General features: G+C 33.9%; 1 protein-coding gene across 6 annotated transcripts in view; it reads right to left on the bottom strand.

Moving 5' to 3' along the window:
- LOC137253209 (streptococcal hemagglutinin) overlaps window positions 1-24,954 on the bottom strand; it is a 168,418-nt gene extending 143,464 nt beyond the window's left edge. Inside the window, exons 1-2 of one of the 6 annotated variants that reach the window (XM_067789745.1) lie at window positions 15,808-16,913; window positions 10,048-10,185 (exon numbers count right to left, since the gene is read on the bottom strand). The gene's annotated coding sequence lies outside the window, so the exon portion shown is untranslated. Of the gene's footprint in view, window positions 1-10,047; window positions 10,635-15,807; window positions 16,914-24,858 lie in introns of those variants that run through there. The other 5 variants (XM_067789742.1, XM_067789743.1, XM_067789744.1 and 2 more) reach the window with 5 other exon arrangements.
- Window positions 24,955-25,561: the final 607 nt, after the last annotated feature.

The raw sequence follows: 25,561 nt of genomic DNA, 5'->3' as shown, positions 1-25,561 counted from the left end.
TTTATGTCTTTTAACTTATTTATTCTACACATTCGAAGCGTAACAACTTTATGCGTGAAGTAAAGTAAAAAGCAAGATAACATACATAGGTTGACTACTTATACATAGATATGTGTAAAATGTAGTAACTTGAGTTGAATTTTTTAGAGCAGAGATTAATTGACCTCAAATTAATTTAAGCTAAAACAAGTAAAGGTGTCTAAGTCCGGGTGTAACCGAACATTATATACTCAGCGTGAGCTTCAATTGCAAATTTCATTTCAGATAAATTACTTTTCTACATAACACGTAGCACCGCCCGTTTAAAAACCCCTTTTCCTCTTACAATATAACTTGATAAGTGAAATATCATTGATTCAAAACTATGTTTTGCTAAGTTATAGCTTATTCTAGTCTACGACCCTTTTAAACTTGTTATATATCTAAGTTGCCGTGGTCTTTAACCGATTTCGTCCATTTTTACCAGAAATATTTTCTACTATAGGGAAAATTTGTGTACCCAATTTTATTACGATCTGTTAATTTTTCTTCGAGTTATGGCTCCCGAAACATAGAAAACTGCTTAGTCATAAAATGGGTGGCGCCACGACTAATTTTTAAAAATTTGAAGTTTTTCTTATTTATTGTTATAAATCCACTTGGGAAATGAAATACCATTGATATAAAGCTATTTTTGCAAAGACATAGCTTATTTTATTCGTCCACGACCATTTTTAAAATCTTTTATATAAAAGTGGGCATGGCCCTTCACCGATTTCGTTAATTTTTCTTCAAAGCATTGCTTATATTAAACCTCTCCGCAGAATTTTGTTACGATAGGTTTAACGATTTTTGATTTATGATTAATAATATTTGTAAAATTGATTATCACAAGTGGGCGGTGCCACGCCCAGTTTAAAAAATTTGTTCAAATTTTTATCAAGAGTCTCAATGTCAGTCCACACATCAAATTTCAACATTCTAGGTGTATTATTTACTAAATAATCAGGTTTTTTGTGTTTTCCAAAATGTTATATATATAAAAAGTGGGTGTGGTTATCATCCGATTTCGCTCATTTTCTATACCAATCTATTCTGGGTCCAGATAGGCTCGTGCACCAAATTTGGTGAAGATATCTCAATATTTACGCAAGTTATCGTGTTAACGGACAGACGGAAGGACGGACATGGCTCAATCAAATTTTTTTTCGACACTGATGGTTTTGATATATGGAAGTCTATATCTATCTCGATTCCTTTATACATGTACAACCAACCGTTATCCAATCAAAGTTAATATACTCTGTGTGCAAAGCACGCTGAATATAAAAGTTGAAAGCCTGTTTTGAGCATGTTGAGGTACATTTGAAGTTTTAAGCTATATCCGCACTGTGCTGTGAGAGACTCAATTACTCAAGTCGTCATTAAAGTGGCCGAATAAAATTCAGAAGGGAAGGTGAAAAAATTATTGATTTTTCGAAAGCCATAGACATTTCTGCTGCATTCCTTATCTCCCACCAAACCATAATGTACGAATTATACATACAACAGATTTTCTTTCGATTGTATACAACGGATTTGTAACTATTTTATAAACAAATAATTTGTAAAAAATTCTGTTTCTTATGCCTGGTTTTCCAGTACGGGTTTAAACTCCAGTTAAAGTTGAATAGAATTTAACCTTGTCACTTTGTTCGATAACATACAATTTTGCTGCTCATCTCAGCTTAAGCGGCCAAAGTGGCAGGATTAAACGCTAGTCAACTTTAACTGTAGTTTAAACGCGCATCAGAACAACGGGTTTTAGACAAAAAAATATTGGATTGAAGGCAATCGAATTAAAAAAAGTGTTGTTAGTGAATTTGCAGGTTTGTAGTGAATTAAGGCAGAAGAACGGCTTTGATGTTTTTGAAGTCTACTCGGCAAGTAGTAAAACTTCGACTAAAATTGTTTAAAATTTCCATTTTTCAATTTAACCAATATGTCAACTTGACATTGTCAAGTTTAGTCTTAATGTATACAAATAATTCGACTTCAAAAAATCTCTGTTTGTGTTAAAAATTTCCAAATGAATTTACCTTAAAATACTTATACCATGATCAGTACCCTTCCACTGTATTTTTATACTCAGCTGAGCAGAGCTCACAGAGTATATTAACTTTGTTCGCATAACTGTAATCGGTAACGGCATAAACTAATCGAGATAGATATAGACTTCTATATATCAAAATGATCTGGGCGAAAAAAGAAATTCATTTAGCCATGTCCGTCCGTCCGTAAACACGATAACTTGAGTAAAACTTGAGGTATCTTGATGAAATTTGGTATGTAGGTTCCTGGGCGCTCATCTCAGATCGCCATTTAAAAAGAACGAAATCGGACTACAACCAACATTACCAAAGACGGATAAAGCGATGAAACTTGGTAGGTGCGTTGACTTTATGACGCAAAATAGAAAATTAGTAAAATTTTGGACAATGGGCATGGCACCGCCCCCTTTTAAAAGAAGGTAATTAAAAGTTTTGCAAGCTGTAAATTGGCAGTCGTTGAAGATATCATTATGAAATTTGGCAGGAACGTTACTCCTATTACTATATGTATGTTCAAACAACCACGCCCACTTTAAACAAAAAAAAAAAAATGTTAAGTCAAATTTTAACAAAAAATTTTATATCTTTACAGTATATAAGTAAATTATGTCAACATTCAACTCCAGTAATAATATGGTGCAACGAAATACAGAAATAAAAGAAAATTTCAAATGGGCGTGGCTCCGCCCATTTTCATTTAATTTGTTTAGGATACTTTTAATGCATTAAGCCGAACAAAAATTTACCAATCCTTGTGAAGTTTGGTAGGGGCATAGATTCTAGGACGATAACTGTTTTCTGTGAAAATGGGCGAAATCGATTGAAGCCACGCCCAAGTTTTATACACAGTCGTCCGTCTGTCCTTCCGCTCGGCCGTTAACACGATAACTTGAGCAAAAATCGATATATCTTTACTAAACTCAGTTCACGTACTTATCTGAACTCACTTTGTAATGGTATAAAAAATGGCCGAAATCCGACTATGACCACGCCCACTTTTTCGATTTCGAAAATTACGAAAAATTAAAAAAATGCAATAATTCAATACCAAATACGAAAAAAGGGATGAAACATGGTAACTGGATTTGTTTATTGACGCAAAAAATAAATTTTAGAAAAAAACTTTGTAAAATGTATATTAAGTAGCAGAAAATGAAAAAGCTCTGCAGGGCGAAATCAAAAGCCCTTGGAATCTTGGCAGGAATACTGTTCATAATATTACATATATAAATAAATTAGCGGTACCCGACAGATGATTTTCTGGGTCACCCTGGTTGACATTTTCATCGATATCTCGAAAACGCCTTCACATATACAACTAAGGGCCACTCGCTTTTAAAACCCTCATTAATACCTTTAATTTGATACCCATATCGTACAAACGCATTCTAGTCACCCTTGATCCACCTTTATGACGATATCTTGAAAAGGCGTCCACCTATAGAACCAAGGCCCACTCCCTTTTAAAATACCCATTAACACCTTTCATTTGATACCCATATCGTACAAACACATTCTAGTGTGACTTCTTGTCCACCTTTATGGCGATATCCCGAAATGGCGTCCACCTATAGAACTATGGCCCACTCCCTTTTAAAATACTCTTTGTATGGAAGGTAGAAACTCATGTCATACAAACACATTTCAGGGTTACCCTAGGTTCATTTTGCTAAATGGTGATTTTCCCTTATTTTGTCTCCAAAGCTCTCAGCTGAGTATGTAATGTTCGGTTACACCCGAACTTAGCCTTCCTTACTTGTTTTCTTCCAAAAAGTTTATCACGAAAACAATTTGTCATTGAAAAGTGCAAGCGACTATGCCTTTTCTGCATTGAAGTTGTGCTGATTGCCGTGAAATTGCGGGAAAACCGAAAGTTTATTATTTTAATAACTGTTTGCACATTATTTTTGCCAACGGTTTTATTGTTGATTTTGCTGCAATGCGGCAAACCGTTTAATGAAACACATTATCTAAATCTGTCTGCAGTGTAATGATGTTCTGCATTTGTTATAGGGAACATAATCGTGATATAAAAGTGGACGTACAAGCAGCGTAGATGGCAGCATGCTGCAGGTGCAATATTTCAGTGGCCTGCAGTGTTTTCATTGTTGCTGTGCTGAAAATTGCGTTTGCTGTCAGACTTTTCGTTTACATTTTTTCAAACTCACACTTAAACTACACTTAAATCTAACTATAATACTAAATTAAGAAAAGAAAACAATGGAAATTTTCCAAACTGACAAAGAGGCCTTAACGGGCAAATATCTAAGTACTTCAATAGAAACCTTTTGTTTAACAGATGTCGATAGATCAACGACAACCTTGAGAAAAGTAGAACAATGGAGACGAAATTTAAAGAAACAATATTCAAGTCAAAGTCACGTATTAAGAAAGTTTTAAGTTTGACAACAATCATTTTATTTAAATGAGCCAAATATGCCGAGACAGAAAGTAGATATTAAAAATTTTCAAATAAAAAAACTTTAATGCACATGGTGACACAAATATGTTGAGAATTATTATTACAGGAAAAATAACCGAATTGGACGGCATAATTGCGTATGTATGATATGTATTTATGTAACCCTTATGCCCCTATTACCTTTTACTACTCAACTCTGTTTCAGTTGAAATTTTACAATTTGGTATTACAGATTACAACTCAACCTGTCAAAAACAGTGTCGGTTGAAGTTGCCTGGTCTAACACCTCTTTGTGGCATTCCCGTTTACAACCTTGTGTGGGTGTAGTTGTCAAAGACATCAAAATCTGACAACTGATTACTAACAGTTGTCTCATACAATTTTGCAGTTGTTTGGAAAAAATGTGTTTTTTGTTTGTTTGTTTTTTCTATAAATGTGTACAAAATTGCTGAATATAAAGTTTGTTTAAATTAATTTAAAAAAGGTTTAATTACTCGCTTTCTCTTTTTATACTCAGCTGAGCAGTGCTCACAGAGTATATTAACTTTGTTCGCATAACGGTAATCCGTAACGGCATAAACTAATCGAGATAGATATAGACTTCTATATATCAAAAAGATCTGGGCGAAAAAAGAAATTCATTTAGCCATGTCCATCCGTCCGTCTGTCCGTCCGTCCGTAAACACGATAACTTGAGTAAATTTTGAGGTATCTTGATGAAATTTGGTATGTAGGTTCCTGGGCGCTCATCTCAGATCGCTATTTAAAATGAACGAAATCGGACTACAACCACGCCCACTTTTTCGATATCGAAAATTTCGAAAAACCGAAAAAGTGCGATAATTCATTACCAAATACGTATAAAGCGATGAAACTTGGTAGGTGCGTTGACCTTATGACGCAAAATAGAAAATTGGTAAAATTTTGGACAATGGGCGTGGCACCGTCCACTTTTAAAAGAAGGAAATTTAAAAGATTTGCTAGCTGTAATTTGGCAGTCGTTGAAGATATCATGATGAAATTTGGCAGGCACGTTACTCCTATTACTATATGTGTGCCAAATAATAATTAGCAAAATCGGATGACGAACACGCCCACTTAAAAAAAAAAAGTTTTTCAAAGTCAAATTTTAACAAAATATTTAATATCTTTACAGCATATAAGTAAATTATGTCAACATTCAACTCCAGTAATAATATGGTGCAACAAAATACAAATATAAAAGAAAATTTCAAAATGGACGTGGCTCCGTCCTTTTTCATTTAATTCGTCTAGAATACTTTAAAGGCCATAAATTTACCAATCCTTGTGAAATTTGGTAGGCGCATAGATTCTATGACGATGACTGTTTTCTGTGAAAATGGGTGAAATCGGTTGAAGCCACGCCCAGTTTTTATACACAGTCGACCGTCTGTCTTTCCGCTCGGCCGTTAACACGATAACTTGAGCAAAAATCGATATATCTTTACTAAACTTAGTTCACGTACTTATCTGAACTCACTTTATCTTGGTATAAAAATGGCCGAAATCCGACTATGACCACGCACAATTTTTCGATATCGAAAATTACGAAAAATGAAAAAAATGCCATAATTCTGTACCAAATATGAAAAAAGAGATGAAACATGGTAATTGGATTGGTTTATTGACGCAAAATATAACTTTAGAAACAACTTTGGAAAATGGGTGTGACACCTACCATATAAAGTAAAAGAAAATGAAAAAGTTTTGCAGGGCTAAATCAAAAGCCCTTGGAATCTTGACAGGAATACTGTTCGTGGTATGACATATATAAATAAATTAGCGGTACCCGACAGATGATGTTCTGGGTCATCCTGGTCCACATTTTGGTCGATATCTCGAAAACGCCTTCATATATACAATATACTTTTAAAACCCTCATTAATACCTTTAACTTGATACCCATATCTTTCAACATACATTCTAGAGTCACCCCTGGTCCACCTTTATGGCGATATCCTGAAATTGCGTCCACCTATAGAACTATGGCGCAATCCCTTTTAAAATACTTTTTAATACCTTCCATTTGAAACCCATGTCATACAAACACATTCCAGGGTTACCCTAGGTTCATTTTGCTAAATGGTGATTTTCACTTATTTTGTTTCCAAAGCTCTCAGCTGAGTATGTAATGTTCGGTTACACCCGAACTTAGCCTTCCTTACTCGTTTTTTTTTTTGATTTTTTTCCGGCAATGTTTTACAAGAAGGTGTCCTATCTAATTTTTTTTTTCAAAAAGTATCAAAGGTGGTATCGAACGACACGTTTCGACATCCGTTTTAAGAATCCGAAAGCTTAGTTAAAAACGGAGGTCGAAACGTGTCTTTTGATACCAACTTTGAAAATTTTTGTTAAAAATTAGGTGGTGAACCATCTTGTAAAATGTTGCCAGAAAAAAATCAAAAAAAAGAGAAAGCGAGTAATTAAACCTTTTTTAAATTAATTTAAACAAACTTTATATTCAGCAATTTTGTACACATTTATAGAAAAAACAATTGTTCAGCCAAGGATTACATTGAACAACTTTTTTACCTTCTGGAGCGACATGCCGAAGTTGGACGAGGCAAGGCGCAGTTCGGATGCAGCCAAAATAGGTGAAATTATGCGAATGTGAGTCCTATCGATACTACCCACCACTCCTGTGTATCCTGTTTTAGAGTAAAATGCGGTTTTTGTAGCGTTACAACCGTCCCTCGAGCAATATTCTTCCTTATTTAACCGAAAATAATTTACAAATATGCAAAATAACTGCATTAGAAACTCATCATTTGTCACTTAAACGTTTTCTTACTTGGTGCTTGGTAGTTCCAAGGGATTGGAGTGATCATGCGAATTTTTTCCGTTTTCGCGACATGTCAATTTGTCACCAAAATTTTCGTTGTTATAAAATAAATTTAATATTATGTATTTAATTCATATCCATTTTGCTATTAATAAAAAAATCACTTTTGCAAATGCTTGAATTTCCGCCGCAAATTGATCAGCTGTTCATTTATCTGTCAAATCATCACTTTTTAAGTTGGCAACATCAACTCACCTTCAACTGAAATAAATTGTGATTCGTAATACCAAACAGGAGTTGAGTTTTCTTAAAGCTGAGTTGTTTTAATTACAACCCAACTAAGTTGAGTTGTAAACCGTAATAGGGGCATTAATGTTACTTTTTCTTATGAAGAAGGGTAAGAGTAAATAAAATCAATCTATTTTAGAAGTTATACTCTTTTAGGCGCGCTATGAAAAAATTGTGAGAGTGGAATTTTAAGATGTAACATAAAATTAACAGGTTGAATAAGGAATTCGTGCAGTTGCTCGTTGTGTACTGTACAAGCAAACTTGCACTGAGTGGGACTTTCACCACATCACATTATAGAAAATAAATAAATGCAAGTCGCGATAACCTCCGAAAAGATTTCAGGAAGAGTTTCTCCTTCAATTTGCGTCGTGCTCCTTGTAATTTTTCCTACAAATTGGCGGGACGGGATCTACATATTTTATGCGATGCTTTTTCAGGGCTGAATAACACTCGGAAGGCTGGTCAAATAACTGCCGAGGGGCGACCCCGCTTAGAAAAACTTTGTTCTAATTGAAAAATTACATCACACCACTGTGGCCACCAAGCACATTATGCGTCACATATACAGGCACACGTTGAATTAGATCGAATGGTGAAAATAGCCAGTAGTCGCTAGCGTTATATAACTTCCGGAGTGCATTTATAGGTATCTTTCGTTAAATGTATTTTACGTATTTTCATTTCATATCAGCTTAACATGCATGCATACATACATAATATGCATGTTAATATTATTAATGGTTAAGAATGCATACATCTCTTGAAAAGTACTCTTTCGTTAAAACTTTTGTACAAGTTCTTAAACAAAAGTTATATATTTTGGTATGTTTGTATGTGGTCTCCGAAACCACTCCGCCAATTTTATTCAAATTTGCAGGATAGCTTCACAGCAAACTCGGAGAGCGTTCCTGTAAAGTTTCTTTCCGAGAAGTGGCGCAGGGACCGGTCTTTTCGAACAAATTCTATTCATGTTTCGATTTGCCTGAAATTTGGTAGCCGTTTTCCATACATTTTCTCGAAGTTCCGAAACATTTTTGGGAATTGCTTTGCATAACTTCAGCCATAAAATTCATAGACGTTTTTTCTTAAAATATTCAAAATATAAAAAGAAGAAAACTAACGAAATTTTATCAAAATTGCCAATACTTATTTCGTTGCTGTAGATACTTGCTTAAAAGGCGATCCCTGGAAATCAGTTATTTTTTATTTTTGTTTTAGAAATAGGGCACACGCCCTATAAATATAGTGACCTAGACCTATGATATAAAGTTAGTGCGATTCATTTTAACCGAGTTTTAAGCTTTATTTGAAAAGTCGACAGTGCCACCACCTCCCGTCCTGGAAACAATTTGTAAATAGGAATTATTTCCGTGATCAATATGATACTATTTTGAGGTAATTTTGGCATGTTTTTAAGGATTGTTTTGCGAGCAAGATTGTTCAAGGAGAATTTGTGGATTATTTGGGGAAAAGCTCTGGATTATTTAATTTATATTGTTTCGGTATTTTTTCGATAGGATTCTGCAATCCATTCGGGATTATTTAGTGATCTTTTTGGGAACATTTATTGTTTATTTTCGTAATAATTTTAAAATCAATTGGAGTTATTTTCAGAATCGTTTTGGAACTTTTCCCTATTAACTTGTAATACATCGGGATCATTTCAATACTATTACACTCTTCTCGGCACTGCTTTTAAAACAATTTTGGGTTTTTTTCAGGATCATATTCGAATAATCTCGGGATGAATTGAAGCCATTTCGGGATAACTTTAGGATTGTTTTCAGGATCAACTTGGAACTTACTAAGGATAGCTTCGGGATTTTTAAACAATTTGAGGGCAATGTTTTGATCAATTCAGGACCATTTCCAATTTTTTTCGAGACTGTCTACCAATCATATCAGAACTGTTTTTGGGATTATTTCGTGACTATTATCATATTGTTTATCGATCTTGGGGAAACAATTTTTTAGAAAATTTCTGGATTATTTAAGAGATTGCGCTTTCATTCCGAGGCTTTAGGTATCAAACATAGATTGAGGTCCAATAAATAAAAACAAATTATCTTTTGAGGATTATTTAAGACTTTTAAGGGATATCTTCGGATTTGTTTTTTTTTGGTCAGTTCCAATTTAAATTTCGGAACTAATTTCATTTAATATGGGGATTAGCGTGGAATCATTTGAGACCATATCGGGATTACTTCGGGACTAATTTAGCATAACTGGATATTTGTGAAAAATTTGTTGATCAATTCAGGACTGTTTCAGAGTTATTTCGGGATTGACCCCAATCAACTGGATAAACTGCAGTCAAGTTTTGCCTTTTTCCATAATTTCTGTACATCAATATAGTACAATCATTATTTTAAAAACGTAAAAAATGCCCATTTACGCATTTGACAAGAGCACACGGTATTTGATAACAGTAAAATTATAAAAATTCATAAAAAACAACTTACTGCTTTGTTGATTATTTTTGCTGGCTGTTTCTGGTATATTCGAGCTGCATTTATTATTTTATTTTGGTGCTTAATTTTTGCTTTTTTCTATTGTGTAATAATGTTGACATTCGGCTTATATGTATGCGTGATATGCGTCTGTGTGTTTGTGGTGAATTAGAAAAAAAAAGCTTAAAATTTGCCATTCAAATGTTTGAATACTCAGTTGCTTGTTTTGCTGCTTTATTTAGTTATTGATAAACGATTTTTTTTCATTTTAGTTCACTTTGTTGTTGTTTTTTAGCTATTCTTTTGTTTCGTTATATTGTTAAATGGAAATTTTGCGGCATGTGGGTACGTATTGATGCATATTTTTGTATATACATATGCGTGTTTTTACTTTTTATACTTTTTTATATTTGATAATTGTTTTATTATTTTTTGTTGCTGTTTTTTTTGCTATACATATTTCTATTTATTAGCTTCTTTTTATTATAACTAAATGTTTTTAGTGCTATTCACTGAGGTTTCGTGTTGTTGTTGTTATTGTCATGCTATTTTTGGTAAGCATTCCATGTTGATACTTTTTCTTGTTGTTGTTGCCGGAACTATATAAATACTCATTATTTTAGAAATAAATATGTTTTTTTTTTAGTTACTAAGGCTTTTTAGCTACTTTCTGCCGATTTATTTTTAGCAGTTTTTATGAGACTTGTTGCTGTTGTTGTGATGTGAGAAATAAGATAGCGTGTATATGTACATAATACTATGTTCAAACAGAAAAATAAATTAAGGCAATTTCGATTTAAATTGAGTGGTGTTCATTCAACTCAATTTAGCTAACACAATAGTAATTTGATAGCTGGTAGGCTCATCTCTACAGTAACAACATAACTTTGCTCAGAATGTCAAAATGTGCGTGTTGGTATTAGGCGAATGGAATGGAATGAAAACCCAAAACTTTGAAATTTTTGTGTATTGTAAGAAAATGTGTTCAATGTTTTGGTTTCATTTTGAGTTTGCTTTCTTCTTTTGACAATCCCTAATCCAGTATAAATATATATATATATATATATATATATATATATATTATAGTATAAATATATGTGACCCGGCCTATGAAAAGGTGGCTATGACTCAAAAAAAAAAAGAAACAGCTGTTAAAGATAAACAATGCATTTCTTCAGCTTCTCAGTAATTGTTCTTTTGCATTATTTTTTTTTTAGTCATAAGCCACCTTTTCATAGGCCGGGTCACATATGGTTATCCTGTTAGTCAACTTCTTGTTTGTGTTGTTTCAATTAGGTAAAGCCTGAATAGGAAAAATAATAGACGATTTTACTACATCAAATTCCTTAAAATAAATTTTTCTTACATTTGCAATTTTTATGGACATTTTTTATTATTATTATTTATTAATTTTTGTATTCTTTATTTTCATATGCAAGGCTTTTCCCGAAAAGAGCACAAATTTATAATTTTGTTAAAGAAAATGAAATACAAATTTTTTTTTTTAAAGACGCGTACATCTGTCCGCACGAAAACAACAATTTTTAGCCATTTTTGTATTTTATCTATCATTTTTTATGATACTTATGAATTTTAACGAATTGTATTAATTATGAAACCGATTCAAATATACTTGAAAACTTTTTCGAAAAAATCGCGTATTAAAAAAAAACCTTTTTATTATTTTATTTTAATTGTTTTCGTTAATTTTTGAAAATATTTTAGTGACTTTTACTAAGAAAAGCTTTTCAAAAACGATTCCAAAAACAAAAAAATTTAAATTTTTTTTTTTTCAAATTTCAAGATTCAGTATAAAACGATGTCAAACAATTTTTGGAAGAGAGTTAAAATTTGAAGTGAAAATTTCAAAATTTATAGTAATACTAGAAGACCCGGCAGACGTTGTCCTGCCCTAAATTTGGCATTTCTGCATACATTTTAATAAGCTTTTTCCGTCTGACTCTGCCCTCCCTCCCTCTTCACTTTTCCCTAATCTTTTTATTCACTCCTCCCTCCGTCTTTTTCGCTTCATCTATCTCCATCCTCGTCTCATTCTATCTCTTTCTCAATCTCCTTCTCTCTTTTCTCTTCTCCCAATTCCTTCTCATTCTTCTGAATCCCTCATTGCCTGTCCCAGAGGGTGGTATGTATTTTATTCCAGTCCCAGTCCCACTCCGAGTCTCAGTACCTGTCCTAGTCCTAATCCCAGTCCCAGTCCGTGTCTGGATAATATATTACTCTGTTCTAAAGCACTCATCAACAGCTTTCATTTGATATCGATATTGTATAAGCCCCCTCATAATGATAAGTTTCTGAGAATCAAAAAAAAAATAAATTTTATTGATAATTTTCAGTCCTTAGATATTATATTTGTGAGTCATGTGAACCTATTAAAGTTATAGATGTTATTTGAAAATCCATTAAGTTCGTCGGGCGCCGTGGTGTGATGGTAGCGTGCTTCACCAACCACACCGAAGATCTTATGTCCGATTCCCGGCAAAGCAACATCAAAAATTTAGGAACACGTTTTACAATTAAACGAAAACGGTTTTTTAAGCGGAGTTGCCGCTCGGCAGTAATTTGGCAAATAGTGTATTTCTGCCGTGAAAAGCTTCTCAGTGTATGCTCGGTTTCGGCGTAAAGTTTATGGGTCCCGTCCCTACAAATTGTGTGAAAACATAAGAACAGAACGACGCAAATTGGAAGAAAAGCTCAGCCTAAACCTCTTCGGACGTATATCGCGCCTTGTATATATTTATTTTATAAAGTTCTATAAAATTTTTTTTTGTTATTGTCGTTTTGTCGTTCGTTAAATTTTGGTAGGACAAAAAGTAGGTATTAGGTCGCCTAGACTAAAATTTAATGGTCTACAAAATAGTGTTTCATGTTTCTTATTCAAATAAAATATAAATTTGAGAAAAAAAAATTCTTTGCTAAATAAAAAAAAAGTTTCCAAAAAGTCTTTATTTTCAATTCAAATAAAATTTGTTTTTTAAATGACAATTTTTCTTTGAACAACTAATGAAAATAAACTTTTTGAACTTCCGAAACTTTTTTGAGCTCACAGATACATACATATATATATTTCGACTGCCAATCGTTTTATATAAATTTATAGCTTAGCCCCTACAAAAAACATTTACACAAAATTTGTTTATCTTCATTCTTTCGATTTGCGTTTAAATATTTATTTTCACTACCTATCCATTCCTAAAGAATTTTCTATTTAAGTTGTCATTGTTTTTGTTGTTTAACGGTACTGTCTGGCAGTCGCGCCTCTACGTAAAAAAACTTAGCCGCACAGATCAATAAACAAAATATATAAAAAAAGTTGCAGACTGCTAAAAATACACAAATCAAATTTAGTATCTCCATTTCAAGCTACTCATATTTATTTATCGAAATTGTTGTTATTGCGTAAAATTCTTTTGCGGATATATGGTTTTCGTAACGTCTAGGCGCAAATTCAATTAAAAAAAATTATAAAAATGATAACAACAACCAAAATATTCTCACAGAAAAAAAAACAGGCGCAGCGAATCACAAACCCACACATGTGCTTTCATGCCTATGCGTGTGTGTGTGTGTGTGTTGTATCAGCGTATTTAAAGCAGGGACGATAAATGGATTGTTTAATTTTGTACCAAACGAGGAAAGAAAATGTACCAAATCATCCAAAAATGTACCAAAAGTTTTCGGATGCGAATTTGAACCAAACTAGAATTATATTCTGCTTCTTTATCCAAAAACTGTTTTTGGTCAGGAAACTCTTTGAGTTCTTTGTCCGTATCTATATTATGACAATTACTGTTAGCTAATTTCATCGAGTCTTTAGTTTTTATTAAATTCGAAACTGTGTTTATTTGAAGTATATTTCTGCACTTAGTTTTAATAAAATTTTGTATAGCAAATATCCTTTCTACGTTTTTGGATGAATATGGAATCGAAAATACGCCTTGAACTATTCTATAAATATTGGAAAACATTTGCGCGTTTAATTCATTTTTAACTGATTTTAATTATGCCCAAAATCTGCATATATTTAAAATCTTGAATTTTTTAAGGCTCTCATTCTCTGCTAAAGCTCTAAATTCGGAATTAATTTTCTCTAATTTATCAAATTTAAATTTCGGTAACAAGTCCATAACCAAAGGCACAATACTATTTATTTCGCCGCTTAAAAAACTTTCTGGTGAAAGCTTTGCAGCCCACAACAACGCTTTATCATTTAAATTTACTTTGTTTAATAAAGTACTACAAATTTGTATATAAAATTGTTTAGCATAGCTTTTAAATATGTGTACGTCATCTTTTTCGAAAAGGTTGTGGAATAGAATAATATCCACATTAACACCGCAGTAAACTTCATCTGGGGTTAAGCGATTTTCATCTGAATCAATATATAACATCCAAATAGGACTGGATTCCAAATAAGATTTTTTTTATAAAATTTTCAATTTGGTAATAAGTAAATGTATGCGAATATCTGCAGACTGCATTTCTATATTCACATTATTTATTCCATTTAAGACATAAGAAAGAAATGTTAAATATACTTTATAATATTTATTTATATTTTGATTACTGCTTTTATTTTCAAATACGTAAAGATTAAAATAATACTTGGGGGCATCCCATTGCTCAAGAATTCTATCTATTACTGCTTGTCTTGAAAGCCACCTTGTGGGGACGTACTTTAGTATAACATGGATTTCTGTACCGAAATGTTCTTGAAAACTCTGAAAGTCTGCCCTCCTAACGGGGGTTTATCCATAAATGATAGTTTACGTCTTTTAAAAATGTATCAACTTTGTTGGGAAATACATTACAAGCGATCATTGAAGCTAAATTTAAAATTGACAAAGACATCCATTAACATGCAGATTTGGAAGAACTTGCTTAAGCCTTGCTTGCACTCCGCTTTTTGCTCCCATCATAACCGAGCAATTGTCGGCAGTGAAACCAATCATTTTTTCAAGTGATATTTAATGGTCTTTCAAACATTTAATAATGGCATTAAAAATACCCTCCGTGCTACTATCGGTCAAAGGTATGAAATTTAAAAATCTATCAATCACTTTTTATCAAAAATTCGAATCGAAACTGCACAATTTTTTGATATACATATATCAGTCGTTTCATCTATTATTAGAGAGTAATAACTCTTCTGACAAAATGCAATTATGGATTTATAATTTTCTGGCCCTGTTTTTTAAGTTAATATTTTCTGTGCTTTAATTCTATTGGTGCAAAATTTGTTCACAATTTTAGAATCAGATATGCTATTTTTCATAAGCATATTTAACGGTCCATAATTGCAAATGGCAAATTGTGCTCGCGGCCGCCGTGGTGTGATGGTAGCGTGCTCCGCCTACCGCACCGTATGCCCTGGGTTCACACCCCGGGAAAAGCAACATCAAAATTTTAGAAAAGGTTTTTCAATTAGAGGAAAATTTTTCTAAGCGGGGTCGCCCCTCGGCAGTGTTGACAAGCGCTCCGGTTGTATTTCTGCCATGAAAAGCTCTCAGTGAAAACTCATGTGCCTTGCAGATGCCGTTCGGAGTCGGCATAAAACATGTAGGCCCGTCCGGCCGATTTGTAGGGAAAATCAATAGGAGCACGACACAAATTGGAAGAGAAGTCGGCCTTAGATCTCTTCGGAGGTTATCGCGCCTTACATTTATTTTATTTATTTTTTAAATTGTGCTCGGCAACAAAACAAGTTAACTATATATATATATTTTCTACAACAAATTTTAAATTTTTTTGTACATTCAGAGCTGCTTTGCAAATGACTTGAAGTGTAGTGCGGTGTTTTACCAAAATGTACCAAATATGTCAATGTAGTACCAACGTACTTTCGGGAAGCGAAATGTACCAAAAAAAGTACAAAGGTACCATGATTATCATCACTGATTTAAAGCACACAGAAATAGCCCAAGCGTACGTACATAGAAATATCGGACGCTAACGAATGTTAGACGCTGACGAGACACGATAACGTCACAAAATTTGTAACTAAATTTTTTGGTATTTTAATTTTTTTCTTAATTTAATTCTTTCACATAGTTGTTTTTTTCTTCTTTTTACTTTATATGTGTTGTAGTCTTGTATGATCAACTGTAGTTTATGGTTTTTGCTAATTTATTGACGTTACATTTCTCTTAAGAACACAATGGCGTCCACAACAGCAGACTTCAATTATGAACCAACCGACGCGCCTGATGGGCATACAGCGACTGAATCAACGAGCAAACTCAATCTACCCGTTAAGCTTTTTTGTTGAATCCCGAACACACTGGTAATTACTCAATATTCGTTTTGTTGCAATTGTTTGTTCGTATACGTTTCGTCGACTACCCAGTGCACTCTGCTCTGTTGCTGATAAAATTGAATTGTATGTTGTATGTATGTATGTATGGTGAGAAGTTCCCACCACTGAGCACCATAGCGAAGACAGTTGGCTTTTGTCCTGTGGATATTTTTGTAGTTGTTGTCAATTTTATGTTGATGATGTTGTTGCATAAGCTTTTATAATGTTGTTGTTCCTGCTGTCACTATTTCGTTGTTGTTATTTTTATTATTATTTTTCTTATTTTCTTTTCTGTTATTTCTCATTTTTTTGCGATTGTATGCTGTTGTTGTTTTTGCTCTGTTTCTTATTTTGCTTTTATATTGATTTTGCGCTGGTGGTTGTCGGTGGTTGATTGTTGTTGTCGACGTGGATGCCTTCTTCATCGTTGCCCCTGTTGGTGTTGTTTGCTGCGTTTTGGTTTGCTTCGTTGACAAGTTTTTTGAGATATATTTTTTTTTGTAATTGTTTGTGCTCCCGCGCTTGTGCACAACGCTCACCGGTTTTGGGTTATTTGTATTCATTTTTCTTTTTATACCTTTCATGAAAATGAAATGGTATATTAATTTCGTCACGAAACCCAAAATTGTAAGTCCTTAAAGGAAAATAGATAGACCCACCATTAAGTATACCGAAATAATCAGGAAGAAGAGCTGAGTTGATTTAGCCATGTCCGTCTGTCTTTTTGTATGCAAACAAGTCCCTAAATTTTTGAGATATCATGATAAAATTTGGTGAGCGGGTGTATTTGGGTGTCCGATTAGACATTTGTCGGAACCGGCCGGATCGGACCACTATAGCATATATCCTCCATACAACCGATTTTTCAGAAAAAGAGGATTTTTGTCATATCTTCCTCAATTTAACAAACTGACGCTTCAAACTTCACCATATAATTTCTTACATTGCACATATTGTTGCCTGAAAAAATTGATGAGAGTGGTCGTATATGTAGTATATATCCTCCACAACCGATTGTTCAGATACGAAACTTTGCGCAATTTCTGCGCCATTTAACAGCTAGAAGCTTTAAATTTCACCAAATGCTTCCGTATATAGCATATATTGTTGTCTGAAAAAATCATAGAGATCGGTTGTATATATAGTATATATCTCATACAACCGATTGTTCAGATAAGAGACTTTTCGCAATTTCTACCCCATTTTAACACCTATAAGCTTCAAATTTCACCGATTGCTTACGTATATAGTATATATTGTTGTGTAAAAAATCATAGAGATCGGTGATATATATAATATATATATGATGGTATATATAGTATATATATTTTTTTTTGGCAATTTCAGCCCCATTTTAACAGCTAGAAGCTTCAAATTTCACCAAATGCTTACGTATATAGCATATATTGATGTCTGAAAAAATCATTGATATCGGTGGTATACATAGTATATATCTCATACAACCGATTGTTCAGATAAGAAACTTTGCGAAATTTCTGCCCCGTTTTAACAGCTAGAAGCTTCAAATTTTACCAAATACTTACGTATATAGCATATATTGTTTTCTGAAAAAATTATTGAGATCGGTGATATATATAGTATATATCTCATACAACCGATTGTTCAGATAAGAATCTTTGCGCAATTTCTGCCCCATTTTAATAGCTGGAAGCTTCAAATTTCACCAATTGCTTACGTATATAGCATATATTGTTGTCTGAAAAAATCATAGAGATCGGTGGTATATATAGTATATATCTCATACAACCGATTGTTCAGATAAGAAACTTTGCGCAATTGCTGCCCCATTTTAACAGCTAGAAGCTTCAAATTTCAGCAAATGCTTACGTATATAGCATATATTGTTGTCTGAAAAAATCATTGAGATCGGTGGTATACATGGTATATATCTCATACAACCGATTGTTTAGATAAGAAACTTTGCGCAATTTCTGCCCCATTTTAACAGCTAGAAGCTTCAAATTTCACTAAATTCTTACGTATATAGCATATATTGTTGTCTGAAAAAATCATAGAGATCGGTGGTATATATATTATATACTTCCTATATAGTGTCATTTTTGCCCCTTTTTTACGGCTAGAAGCTTCAAAATTCATCAAATTTCATGAAATAGTTACGTTTACGTCATATATTGTTGAAATACGTGATTCGTATTCATAGCTTTAACACGCAGACCACAAAAAACCTGAAACTTTGCATCCTCACACAAAGTACCTATCTATTTTTTATTTTATATTTATCTTAAAAATCGTTTAGGTATATACATCTGTTTACTATATATTTCTTGTCTTATACATCCGATTATTTGGAGATTACGAACGGGATAAAATTATTGTTCAGCCCCATTCATCAAATGTATGAAGTCTTCGGCACAGCCGAAGACATTCCGGTCCTTACTTGTTTATTTTTATTTTTATTCTTCCTTTTACTCAACTTATGTTTTTATTTTTTTGTGTTTCGTTTTTTGCTCCTTCCTCTTTTGTGTATTTTGTTTGTTTGGCGCCACTTTTTGACGCTTTTACTTTGGCCAATATTTCTAAAAAATTTTGCGTTGTTTTTGCTCTCTATTTTGTTGTTGTTTTATACGGCAAATACATAGCTTTAAAAGTTTTTTAAATAATTTTTCACAATATTTTCTATTCGACTTTTTTTATTCGTTTCGTTTTTACTTCCTTTTGCATTAAGCAATTTCCGCTTGTGCCTATTTATTTTTTATCCACCTCGACTGCCCACATTTTTTATCACCCTCCTTGCGTTTATCACACCTTTATGCTTTGTGGCATTGTTGTTTTTGTACATATGTATGCATATGATAAGTGTTCAATTTTAGTCGTAGTGATTTTGTTTAGCTATATTTTATTAAAATAATTTTTTAAAAATAAACGATTGTGAGCACACAAAGAAATCTATTTGTAGTACTATCACTATTGTGAATATTTGCACTGCATTACCGACAGTTGCTACTATACGCCAGCTGGCAGCGCAAGTTGTAAGTAGTTTCCGGAGGCAATATCTTTGCCAAAACCATTTTTATACTTCTAAAGTATGTTTATAACAAGGAAATGGATACATAAAAAAGTAGTCTTGTCACCGCCTCTTTTAGGCCAAGCATTTTCTAGTAGAACACCAGTCGATGTACCTTGAAAAAATTAGGTACACATCTTTGCCTGATAACTTAAAATATTTCTGCCACATATGGGACAAATCGGATAAGGACCACGTCCACTTTTATATAAAAGAGATTTAAATGGATTGCAGATGACCATAATAGGCGATGTGCTTGGGAAAAATAACTTTATATTAACGCGATTTTACTTTTATAGTGCCTCGTCCAAAAATATTGGGAGAGGTTTCAAAAGACACGTTTTGGGTGAGTCCAACACCGGGTTGGAGATCAAAACTGCTTCCACACAAACCAATTTTCTGCACAATTTGCACAGATTCGTGGTCCTGGGTCTAAAACGTGTCTTTTGACACTACCTATATTTTTCGAAAATTTTATGCAGTTGTGAGCTAAGGTAAGAAACTTCCGTATTTCTATAGTATAAACATACAAAAACATTTACATACATCTTATAACTTTAAACGAGCAATTCTTGTATATTTGTATAGCCGAATGATCTCGGGAACGGCTCAACCGATTTAAATGAAATTGTCACAGAGATAAGACTTTGTACCTAGGTGTTGCCACTCAGAATGTTTCACAAGGTTGCCACCTATTCGAAATTAAAAAAAAATTGCATGAGATATGCCGATGTGCATATCAAACGAAAGGTATTTCACTCCGCATTACAACAGCGCCATTTTTGAGTAAGGTTGCCATTTGGGGTTGCCACCTATTCGAAATTAAAAAAAAAAATCCATGAGATATGCCGATATGGGTATCAAACGAAAGGAATTTCACTCCGCATTACAATAGGGACATTTTTGAGTAGGGTTGCCACCTATTCGAAATTAAAAAAAAAAATTGCAGAAGATATGCCCATATGGGTATGAAACGAAAGGTATTTCACTCCGCATTACAATGGGGACATTTTTGAGTACGGTTGCCATTTAGGGTTGGGTAGTTGGACGAAATAGTACTCTGCTTAATCATATTCTATTAAAGCTTTGAAGGAGAACATTAAAGTTAAAAATGTTCGTAAAAAATCTTACACATGATTCGACTTCATTTTCTTAATTTCACACACGCTAATAAAATTGAAATGCAATATCAAGGCACAGTGGCAAATTCTAGCAAAATATATTTAAGTGCATATTTTTGCAAATTTCCTGGGTTCACACCCGGGCAAAGCAACATCAAAATTTCGAGAACAAGTTTTTATAAGAGAAATATTTTTCTAAGAGGGGTCGCGCCTCGGCAGTGTTTGGCAAGCACTCCGAAGGTATTTCTGCCATGAAAGCTTCTCAGTGAAAATTCATCTGCCCTGCAGATGCCGTTCGGAGTCGGCATAAAAACAAGTAGGTTCCATCCCGCCAATTTGTAGGGAAAATTAAAAAAGGTGCACGATGCAAATTGGAAGAGAAGCTCTTCGGAGGTTATCGCTCCCTACATTTATTTTTTATTTTTTACATCAAACTTTCTAGGCCATACCATGGTCCCACCCCCTAGATCCATCAGGAGTTCGGGGTTGCCAGAGCCTTAACTGTTAGTGAAATAGGATTCGCAACGGCTAGGTGAGGTTGACAATTGGGTTGGAGAAGCTATATATTTCTGAAAGTGCCGCGATCGAAAATTTGGAATAAAAAAACGTGCGATTTTTAACTCAAAACTTTCGCCTTCGGCGCTTTTTTCATTTTTATACCCTGCTGTACTTGTACACAGGGTATTATAACTTGGATTGGATAACGGTTGGTTGTACAGGTATAAAGGAATCGAGATAGATGTAGACTTCCATATATCAAAATTATCAGTATCGAACAAAAATTTGATTGAGCCATGTCCGTCCGCCCGTCCGTCTGTTAACACGATAACTTAAGTAAATATTGAGATATCTTCATCAAATTTGGTACACGAGCTTATCTGGACCCAGAATAGATTGGTATTGAAAATGAGCGACATCGGATGATAACTATAAAATAATACACCTAGAATGTTGACATTTGACGTGTGGACTAATATTCACTCATAATAAAAATTTGAAAAAAAAAAAAAAAATGTTTAAAATGGGCGTGACGCCGCCCACTTGTGATAAAATCAATTTTACAAATATTATTAATCATAATTCAAAAATCGTTAAACCTGTCGTAACAAAATTCGGAAGAGAGGTTGTCTTTACTATAAGGAATTTTTGAAGAAAAATTAACGAAATCTGTTAAGGACCACGCCCACTTTTATATAAAATAACGAATAAATTAAGCTATATCTTTGCAAAAAAGAGCTTTATGTCAATGGTATTTCATTTCCCAAGTGGATTTATAATAATAAATTGGAAAAAATTGAAATTTTAAAAAATGGGTGTGGCACCGCCCCTTTTATGACTAAGCAATTTTCTATATTTCGGGAGCCATAACTCGAAGAAAAATTAACGGATCGTAATAAAATTGGGTATACATATTTTTCTTATAGCAGGAAATCTTTCTAGTAAAATTGATAATATTGGTTAAGGACCACGTCCACTTTTATATAAATGACTTTAAATAAATAATAAGGCAAAAATAATAAGTTAAATCTTAGCGAAAAACAGTTTTGTACCAATCGTATTTTATGCCATTATAACAAGAAATGGGAAGAAATTCAAATCTTAAAAAATGGGTGTGGCACTGCCCCTTTATTGCAATGCATTTCCCAACTTTTCTGGAGCCATAACTCGACGAAAAATTTGGTGTACATGTAAAATTAGTTCAGAATAGAACCATACCTATATGTATTTTTACGCAGCCTTGTAACACTATTAAGCACACAGAACAAAGAGCATTTCAAGTGTACAGCTGTAATTTTCGGTTTCACCCGAACTTAGACTTCCTTACTTGTTACAATTAATGTTAAAGAAAATGTAAAATCTTATTGTAGTAGACAACAATAATTTGGAATTAATTCATTAATTTATGCAACTTTTATTATAAAGATCGGTGGTGCTGTCCATAAGACGTTTTGACATTATTTCGCTTTTGAAAAGAGAACTTATGTCAATGAAGTTATTTCTCTTTTGGATTTGGAATTAGTGTCACTGATATTAATTCTCTTTCAAAAGCATAATTCTCTGCAAAAATTGCGAGTACTCCATGCATGCATGTATGGGGTACTCGCTATAGACCAACCGAGTACTCGAAAATTAACCACAATTCATACAAAAAATATGGTCCAATTAACACTGCGATGTCCTAGGACTGGACCATATACGCCAGTTCCGCATTACATCAGAGTAATGCATGGAGTACCCACAATCCAATAAATATCGTGTAGTGATTACAATCGTTAAAAACGAGCAATGATCGGCTTAAAATGTGTTCGTGTAGAAACGTAAGTTGGTCCATTGCTGCATTACAGTGGAGTATAATGATAAGTACTCCAGTGGACCACATGATTCAACGATTTTTGCAGCGTACCCTTCAAAAATCGCGAGTACTCCATGCATGCATGTATGGAGTACTCGCTATAGACCAACCGAGTGCTCCAAAATTAACCACAATCCATACAAAAAATATGGTCCAATTAACATTGCGATGTCCTAGGACTGGACCATATACTCCAGTTCCGCATTACATCAGAGTAATCCATGGAGTACCCACAGTCCAATAAACATCGTGTAGTGATTACAATCGTTAAAAACGAGCAATGATCGGCTTACAATATGTTCGTGTAGAAACATGAGTTGGTCCATTGCTGCATTACAGTGGAGTATAATGTTAAGTACTCCAGTGGACCACATGGTCCAACGATTTTTGCAGGGTAGTTCCATTGAGATCATTGCACGTCACCGAAAGATAACGCTATTTTTAGAGTAAATAAGCCTAAAATAAGGCGTTAGGTACTTTATTTACCTTATTCTAAGGCTTATCTATCAGGAGTGAAACCAGTACTCCTTATTGCTAACAACCACATATGCCAATTTTTTCTGGGCACTTATTGTATTCTTTTTTAGTGGGTTCTAGCTGACCCCGGCAAACTTCGTTTTGCCCAAAATCACGTGCGCAGAAAAGCATGCAATATTTAGTACCATGTGGTCGATAGCAAATACCACCTAAGTGATAGAAGTTAGGCTGTTATCGTTTATGACTACATGGTACTAAATGCTGCACACTTTTCTGCGCACTTGATTTTCTTTTAGAGATTTTTGGCGATGGAATTTTAGCTTAGCAAGAGTTGGACTTTGGGGCTGGTGTCACTGAAATTAGTACACTATTTCGTTATACCGTGGCGCAATGACGCCACTAACAGCAGTACCACTACAGACTCATCTTCGACATAACATCAATTCTCAACACTTCAACTCAATACCGCCAGTAACGCTAATAACTCTCCTGTGCTAATCTACTTAGCACTTAGTACTGGTATTATGATCGGGCGACATCTCTAATTCGGTAATCGGAAGTTGCTGTTAGTCAAAACTTCACCCCAATGCCGCCAATAACACTGCTGTGACGCCACCTATGACTGGTAATAAATAGCGTTATGAGCGGGCGACATCTGTAATTCGGTAATCGAAAGTTGCTCCCAGTCATAAAATGCCACCTACGAATATTAGAACATGAGCGGGCGACATCTGTAATTCGGTAATCGGAAGTTGTTTTTAGTCAAAACTTCACCACAATGCCGCCACTAACACCGCTGTGACGCCACCGACGACGGGCAATAAATAGCGTTATGAGCGGGCGACATCTGTCATTCGGTAGTCGAAAGTTCCTGCTAGTCATAAAATGCCACCTACGAATATTATAGCATGAGCGGGCGACATCTGTAATCGAGAGTTGTTGCTATTCAATACTGTGCATAATACGCGAGCATGGGATTCACCACGTGGAAAGAATTTTTTCTCATATAAAATAGCATGGTTAATCCCATACCCGCGAAGTAATGGCATGAAATATCGCTTGATAGCATGTTTTGAACCTTTTTGTTACTTCTAGTCACCCAGCGGTATAAAAAATACTCTTTACGAATGCCCTTACCAACAGCCTTCATTTGATATCCATATTGTATAAACACATTCTAGTGGCAGCCAGGTCCACGTTTTGGGCTATACCTCGAGACTCTAGTCACCCAGAGGATTGAAAATTGTTCTGCACTTATCAGCAGCTTTCATTTGATATCCATATTGTATAAACACATTTTAGTGGTACCCGGGTCCACGTTTTGGTCTCAAGACTCTAGCCACCCAGCGGTGTGAAATATAGCCTATAACCTATTCGGGTACCTAGATAATATACCTACAAAATTTTACAAAAGTCAGTCCAGTAGTTTTCAAGTTTTAAGCATCTGAACATACACTCACCACGATTCATTTTTATATATATAGATATAGAAAATACGATAACCATTACTTACTGTATACTTTAGAAAAACCTTGCAAGAGTATTCTTTTTTTTTGCTGAATTGCGATATTCTCTTTCCACTTCTTTTCACCGTAATCGCGTTTGCGAATATTCTTTTTCTATACGACTTTCGGACCGGCATACACAGCTTAGCACTTTAGCGAGCATAAGATTGTGCATACATGCAAAGGTAGGTGCATATATTTTCCTTATACTACATACATATGCACACATTTTTTTTTGCTGCAATTTTTTTTCCAAATCTATGCACTACTTAACATATTTTTTGCATTAATGCCACTTTTTCACATAACAATTATGTAGGTATACAAAAATAATTTGCACATTTGTAAGTATTTACATACAAAACTGAGTACACAAGCACCTATGTAAGTACTATAACCGAGTGCATCGGTATGCCTGCATTCATTATATTTGCATGAATATGCATGCAAGTTAAGAAATGGTGTTTTGTGGTAAGCATTTTGTTAACATCACATTTTGAATTGATTTTTGTACATCATTTGTATACCGAAAAATTCATAATTTTTGCTTTTATTATTACTTTATTTTGTTTTTGTCTTTTTATAATACTTTTTTGACGGATTTCATTTCATTCTTTCTCACCGCACAACAAATAAAATTAAGCGCAAGCTTTGCTGTCCACGAAGCAACTGAGTTGCATTTAACGACAATGCAGATATTTTAATTCGCCA

The sequence above is a fragment of the Eurosta solidaginis genome, chromosome 5, assembly GCF_040869045.1.
Source record: "Eurosta solidaginis isolate ZX-2024a chromosome 5, ASM4086904v1, whole genome shotgun sequence".
NCBI classification, from domain to species: domain Eukaryota; kingdom Metazoa; phylum Arthropoda; class Insecta; order Diptera; family Tephritidae; genus Eurosta; species Eurosta solidaginis.
The sequence above is the reverse complement of the archived record's forward strand: the minus strand, read 5'-3'. Positions and strand labels throughout refer to the sequence as shown.